The following is a 7,980-nucleotide window of genomic DNA, read 5'->3' on the forward strand; positions in this document are numbered from 1 at the left end:
GAGGAAGACGGGCGGCGCGGGCGGAGGGAGACGACCCGGGCGGCGGCGGTGGTGGCCCGGGCCTCGGGGGCCCAGCGCGGGCTCGGCGGGCCTCGCGCGGGAGCGGCCGGCGGCGCCATGTGGCGCTACGCCACTAGTGCGGGGCGGCGGCGCGATCTCGTCCGCTCGGGACGGACGTGTCCGGCGGCGGTGCGAGGAGATTTTTAGGGTTTGGGGTTGGAGAGACCTGAAATTTCGGAGGAGGGGCTAATTTTATAGGTAGAGGGAGTTAGGAAGCTCCAAATGAGGTGCGGTTTTCGGCCACGCGATCATGATCGAACACTCTAGATGATGGAGAGGGTTTAGGTGGGTTTTGGACCAGTTTGAAAAGGGTGTTGAGCTGCAACACACACGAGGCCTTTTCGGTCCCTCGGTTAATCGTTGGAGTATCAAACGAAGTCCAAATGGTACGAAACTTGACAGGCGGTCTACGATAGTAAACCAAGGCCGCATGACAAGTCTCGGTCCAATCCGCAAATGTTTAACCCCCACACACGAAAAAAGATAGAGAGGACCACTGGGTGACATAGGAGCGCCGGAATGCAAAACGGACAACGGGGAAAATGCTCGGATGCATGAGACGAACACGTATGCAAATGCAATGCACATGATGACATGATATGAGATGCATGACAAAGATAACAACACGCGGAGGCAAAAACCCGACAACGACGAAATAAAATAACTTAGGCCGGAAACAGCAAGAGTTGGAATACAGATAAGGTAAATTACATCCGGGGTGTTACACGCCTACTTCCACAGGCTGCATTTGAACTATTGGACTCCGCTTGCTGCTTCACTTGTCGCTAGATGGTAGGGTTAAGAAGATTTGGGAACGGCGGAAGAAGTCACATTCGTTTGAGCCAAGATTTGGGAACGATCGGCGATCAGATCGGGATTCAGAGACACCAGGATCGTACGTACAAGGAAACAATCACCCGCCTATGTGCAGTTCGAGTTATGTCTTCCGTGGGCTTAGGTAATTGGGTTATAATTTTCTCTACGTTGAAGTAAATGGGCTTGGGCTGTCAAAATCCCACGGTGGTGGACCACCCTGGCCACCCTATGGCTACGCCACTGTTTGTGATATCAATTATTTCCCATGCGAACTTTCAGTCTTCTATGCTTTGAGTCCTATTGTCTCTGCAACTTCTACTAATATATCTCTTTCAGTTACTAATGAGTACAACAGATTGTCTGAAGAATTTAGTCGGGTGCGCATTTTTTGCCAGGCTACGAATACACCAATTTCTTTCTCTCTCTCATTTTAGAACGCTCATGTACGTTACTTCTTAATTCTACCAACTTTCTTTTCAAATGGCAAGATAGTCTCAATTATACAAGTTAAATGCACAAAACCACCACATTCGTATCATGGTTAGCGGAAAACCACCACTTTATGATTCATGGCAAACTGCACCGCTCCGAAATTCTGATAGTGGCAAAAAACATTGAGCAAAAGATTGAGCTCGTTTTGACGTGGCAAATCGGCCCCGTGGAGAGTCTGGAGACGGTGCAGGAGTAACGAGGTAAGAGGTCAATACGAGACATATACTACTTATATATACAGGCATGTATAACATAATCACTGATACACATACACTGTCACATACAAGCATGCATAGTATATGATATTTTCTAAAATATACAAGCATGTAGTATAACATAATCACTAATGCAATGGCATATACCATTTTTATGTAGGAACAAAATTAAAGGTATTACAGAAATAAAATCAAGAAATTCCGGTTAACATAACATTGAAAGCATCTGAATCATCCATAACATGCCTAGCTTAAATGAAATAGCTATTTTTTTTACAAAGAAGGGATCTCACCATCATGGCGGGTGCCGCGACCGAAGAACTAGGCGGCACATGCCAGGTCGTGACACCGACATGCGAAGGGGACCTGGCTGTAGGGTAGACCAACCCCGTACCACCATAACCATGACAACCGGGCATACAATCGTGCACGATGGCGCGAGGGGCTCGGCGTCCGATGGCAGGGAGGATTGCACTAAACCAGAAACGGCTAGACAAAGGCAACGGCGAGCGACCTGATGACTCTATTTTTTTACTCATTTTAAAGCTCATTTATTGAATAATAACTCCTTATATCATGTTTCATCGAGTCATTCATACCATTTGTATGTCCATTATGCATGATTGTCTGCATTCATCTTAACATGAGCATTTTAGTTTTTGTTAATTTAAGCTATATTAAAGAGCTAGTTCGACGAGCCGGTCCATGTAACGGTTGTTTCTGGGTTTTCTTTTTAGATTTTGGTCTTTATTCTGTTTTTTGCATATTTTATTTTTATATATTTTTTGCATTATACGATGAACAATTTTAAATATATGGTGATTTTTTTACATACACTGAACTTGTTTATAAAACACACACTGATCAATTTTATAAAATACTCTTCTGTTTTAATAATTTTTCAAAATATGTAGCACCTAAAAAGTAATAACCAGTTTTTTGGGTGAAACAATGACTAAAACCGAAGAGAGAAAAACATAATTCCGCTCGCAGGGAATGGGCCACCCTATTTGCCCTGGCTTCATCAAGACCTCATCTATTTGCCGCCTGCGGGTGGCAAATAGGAGGTCCTCTCGGCTTTTTTTTTTAGACAAAGAGGTCCTCTCGGCTGGCTCGTTGGTTACTTAGTTCTGTTCTTTTTACGAGCTCCTCCGTTGGCATAAAAGAAAACGTACACAGATTCGAAAACAGTTTATGAAATCAAAAAATATCCACAATTTTTTTAAAAAATATTTCGGATTTTTAAATATCCCGTGACCTATTACAGTATTTGCAAATTTAGAAAATGTTTGTGAACTGTTTTCATGATTTTTTTATTTTGGATTTAGAAAATTTTCACTAATTTAATTTTTTTTGTGACTCTAAAAAATGTCATCGGTTTTAAAAAAATGTCCGCAGCTTTTAAAAGATTCATCAGTATGATAAAAATGTTTGTGAATTAGAAAACTGTTCATGAATTTTAAAAATAAGCACAAATTTTAATAAAATCATGAATTTTAAAAATGTTCACGATTTTTTTAAATGTTCATGAATTTAAAAGTGATCACAATTTTGGTGAATGCTCTTAAATTTAGAAAAAGGAAATAGGAAAGAAGTGGAAGAAGAAGAGAAGAACAAACAAAAAGAAAAAAAATAGAAAAACAAATATAAAACCGGAATACATCAAAGAGAAACAACAAAACCGGTGTAGAATGTCTAGAGCTTCCTAAAATAGGTAAAGTTCCTAAAATAAGAAAAGAAGCACCGGGGTACACAGACCGAACCATTGGAGGAACAACACTTGCTACATGTGTGCATTTTGTATGAGAACACCTATATTTCACATGGAGAGTGTAAAATTGCATATCCCCTAAGTTGACACACACATATTTGGTGATTTAAGTGTCGTTGGCTGAGTTAACTTCCCTAAGAACAACTCTTATCCATCCCCAAAGTTAACTTTTTAAGGGGTGTTCCATGAAGAGGCGTATGCTCGAGTACTCTCAATTCTCAAGGTGTGCTCGACCAAGCTGTAGGCGTGCGTGCTCAAGACAAAGGTATTGGGTGTCATGGTACGCCTTATGGGTATGAAGCTTGTGTCGATTTTGGGGCCACAATTGCCATCTCTACCTCGCCATTGACATCGATGCTTGATGATTTGCAAAGCTTGTAACCTACCACTACATGGGAGAAAACCATCAGACTTAAAGGAGATGAGAGTATTGGGTTTAGATATCTAAAGGCCTTCAATCAAGCATCGTTTACAAGGCAGGCATAGCGCCTACTTCAATTTCCAAACAGTTTGTGTGCTAGAATTATGAAGGCTAAATATTTCCCTTGTGGGCGTCTGCTAGACACAACCTTCCATCAAATATGTTGCCAACTTGGCAAGGCTTCTACATGGCTTGTACTTGTTGAAGGAAGGTATCATTTGGAGAGAGAAAAAATCTTGTGAGAAGGTTCATATTTGCATAGATAAATTGGACCCCCCATGAGTCCTCTTTGAAATTTTAGGTAAAAGGAACAAAACTCTGTTGATGTGGGTATCTGAATTGTTATTGTGTCATCCCCTGTGATGGAATGAAAACTCTATTGGACACATCTACCCTCATGATGTGGAGGCACACCTAAATATTCATTTGTCATCCACTGGAGGGGGTCATTGTGTCTTGGAACGAGTTTTTCACTGTAAGAAGTGTGTACGAAATGGCAATGCAACACAGTAATGGCATGCAATATAGATCAATCTAGTATGGCGCCACATGGAGATAGAAATATCTGGAACTTAATTTGGCAATCTCACACGCTTCAGAAATTGAAAGCTTTTTCTTGGAGAGGGATGACGAATAGTCTTGAGGTGTATGCTGGTAGAGTTCACCATCATTTGGTGTTATTCTTACATGTGGCATATATGGTTGTGAAGATAAGGATGTTTTCCACACTCTTGTCAAATGCCCCAAGGTACACACCCTTAGGTCTGATCTTCGAGAAGTTTGGCCTCTTCCTAGTGAGGATTTGTTTGCTAATACTAGACTAGAGTGGTTGCTCCTTTTGCTAGAAATTCTGAATATTGATCATAGAGCTAAGGTTTTGTTCATGCTCCAGAGATTGTGGCCTCCAAGAAACGACCTAATATTCGGTGAAGGTAAGGCACCTGTCCTAAATTTTGTCACCTTTCTCCAAGATTATGTGGCTAGTTTCTTGGATGTGGTAATGTAGGAAATCAAAATGGCAAAGGTAAATAATCTATGGGAACAGATTAGTTTGCATACGCAAGCATGAACAACCATAGTTTGGAAAAGCCATCAAGCTGGATGTAGTGTGATTAATGTTGTCGTTGGCTTCGATCCTTGCTCAGTCTCAGGAACTATTTGCTAGGTGGTGACAGGGATATCTGGCAGGGTCTTGAAATCAGCAGGAATATTGTCCCAAGTTGTTCCACCATGGAAGAGGCAGAGCTTCAGGCGTGCATCATGGGGATCCATATGGGTATTGATTTCTATCCACCCTACATTTTCAAAGCTCGCTGTCTTTACATATATTAAGAATTGCCTTAACTCCTCACATATGGGCAAATTGTCTTACATGAATTTTGAACATGATGACGTTGGATCCGTTGAAGAAGTCAATGAATTTCAAGATTGTTCATATTTAACAGAGATACTAATGTTATAGCTCATGGTTTAGCTCAGTTTAGTAAGAGTGGTTCTTGTATGGGTATGTGTGTGTGTTGGCATGTGGTTCCTTCTTGCATGTTGGAATTGGCCAAGAGTGATTGTAAAACCTTATCCAAAAAGGTGCATTGAATGTCATGATGGTTGACATGACAACCTTCATCATTGCATATCAGCTTTCAACCATGAAGGAGCTTGTATGATTATAATTTTGAACAACGGCGCAGTTGTGGGGAAAGGAACACATGAGAACCCTATGGGCATCACCCTCAGAGCGTAAGCTTCTATTGTAGAACATAACTTCACCCGATGCAACTTTTTATTAGAAAAGACCATATGTCTGGCTTCAGTGAATTTAAGTCTTTAGAGGTTTACAACATAGGTTCATAATGGTGGGATCTCCCTGGGGTAGGCCCACACAAGGATTCGGCCCAGCAGGCCTAAACGAACCGACTCCATGCCAGGAGATCACTTGGCTGGGCTGGTATCGTGAAGCCCATCTGGCTGATTTGCACCACAGTGTCCATCTGACTGGACAAGTACTGGGCAATCAAAGCAGGCATCTCTAACGACGCATTCAAGGCATCTTCATTGCTACACAGTAATTCATGTAGTAATCATCATCATGCCATCATTATTACAACGTGGCTACAACCACTGCTCTTCATCCTCATCGGTTACATATAAGGAGAAGACCAAAATAAGATTTAAACAAGTTTTGCTAGGTAGATTGACAAGTCCAGATAGACACATAAGCACATCGGTGCTAGAAATCATTGTAACCACATTGTTCATACAATATCAAAGCATAACCTGGGTAAAACCTCTCTCGAGTGAAATCTCATAACTAGATCATCCACGTGCACCTTGCCTAACCAAAATTCCCCAAATCATGTGTATTGCCATGAAATCCCCACAACGGTTCAATGCAAAAAAACACAAATCTGGCTCAAAGGCCATGAAAGAACACATACCTCGATACAAAGTCTGAGCAGTGTCCTCGGCTCGATAGTTGCAGTACACACACCCCAACACCAAATGAGCCTTTACTACGACGCACTTTAGTTTCCAAACCGCTCCTTGCTGAGCGCCACAACATGGAGCCTAAGTCACCGAGAAAGAGCCTCAAGGGTCAATGAGTATTGGGTCTTGCTCGGCGGCCTCCAAAGCTGTAGAAAAAAATAGCCTTTTTGTATAGGCAACATATCTCAAGGTACTAATGATTCATCAAGTATCTTTCATATTAGCTCCCAAACGATGCGTCAAAATAAGATGATTGGTGCCCACTCAAAATCCCATTAAGACAAGTGTTAGCCAAACTAAGGACTTGAATTTTTATTTTAGTGATCCAAGATCATATTGAGTCCATAGATACGAGATGCTATCAAAAAGGATAGAACTTGTTAAGTTGAGTTTCTTTCTCTATGTGTTGAAAGATCAAACTCAAAAGCCCTAAAAATAGCCTTTGGTATCTCCACTGTATCTACCATTTTTTGTACTTTTCCGCTTAGGACCATACGAACTACTTTTTAGATATAGTCATTGCAAATGATAGATGAGCTCCCGAACACCTCCATCTGGAACCTCTGGAGCGCTTGTGCACTCCTTTGCACACATTACGGATTTTCGAGCGAACTTGGTTGAAATTGCTGAACGACATCCAGTAGTGTGTGCTAAGTGAGTCATTTGTCAGTCAAAGCCTCTAAACGACTTTAAGTCAGACCTTTCGAGCTTTTGAAAGTTTCCGCCTTTAGCGTTGTTTGGAGATTACGAACTAAGGAGCTTCCTAGCTATGATAAAAAGGTGTGTGACGGTCATATTTCCGTTTCTGCCAATTTATACTCTCCCCTATCCCACGAATTGATGTAGAGGTCGGGGTCTTCCCCTTCTTTAAAAGAAAAAGAAAACTATCCTACCAGTTCACTGGAAGCAACACTCTTTCAAATCATATTTTCTAAGAGAGGATACTAAGATACTTCATGTGGGAAACTTTTGGTCTATGAGTGTATATACGCCTTATATGGGAAAATTAGTAATTAAATAAAAAGTCAAATTCGGAACATATTTTTGAAATAAAGTTGACCTTCCATTGTACTTGTAAGAAAAATTCCACAAAAAGAAAAAAAATATGCCGACTTCCTCTAAAAAACAATAATTCCAGCTAAAAAACAATAGATGCGACGATGCTATCAAAAAGGATAGAAGTTGTTAGGCTGAGTTTCTCTCTCTATGTGTTGAAAGATTGAACTCAAAAGCCCTAAAAATAGCCTTTGGTTTTTTCACTGTACGTACCATTTGTTGTACTTTTCCGCTTAGGACCATATGAACTACTTTTTAGATATAGTCATTGCAAACCATAGATGAGCTCTCGAACACCTCCATCCGGAACCTTTGGAGCGCTTGTGCACTCCTTTGCACACAGTACGGATTTTCAAGCAGACTTGGTTGAAATTGCCGAACGACATCGAGTAGTGTGTGCTAAATGAGTCATTGGTCAGTCAAAGCCTCTAAACGACTTTAAGTCGGACCTTTCGAGCTTTTGAAAGTTTCCGCCTTTAGCGTTGTTTGGAGATTACGAACTAAGGAGCTTCCTAGCTATGATAAAAAGGTGTGTGACGGTCATATTTCCGTTTCCGCCAATTTATACTCTCACCTATCCCACGAATTGATGCAGAGGCCGGGGTCTTCCCCTTCCTCAAAAGAAAAAGGAAACTATCCTACCAGTTCACTGGAAGCAACACTCT

Source organism: Triticum dicoccoides, chromosome 2A, assembly GCF_002162155.2.
Source record: "Triticum dicoccoides isolate Atlit2015 ecotype Zavitan chromosome 2A, WEW_v2.0, whole genome shotgun sequence".
Taxonomy (NCBI): Eukaryota; Viridiplantae; Streptophyta; class Magnoliopsida; order Poales; family Poaceae; genus Triticum; species Triticum dicoccoides.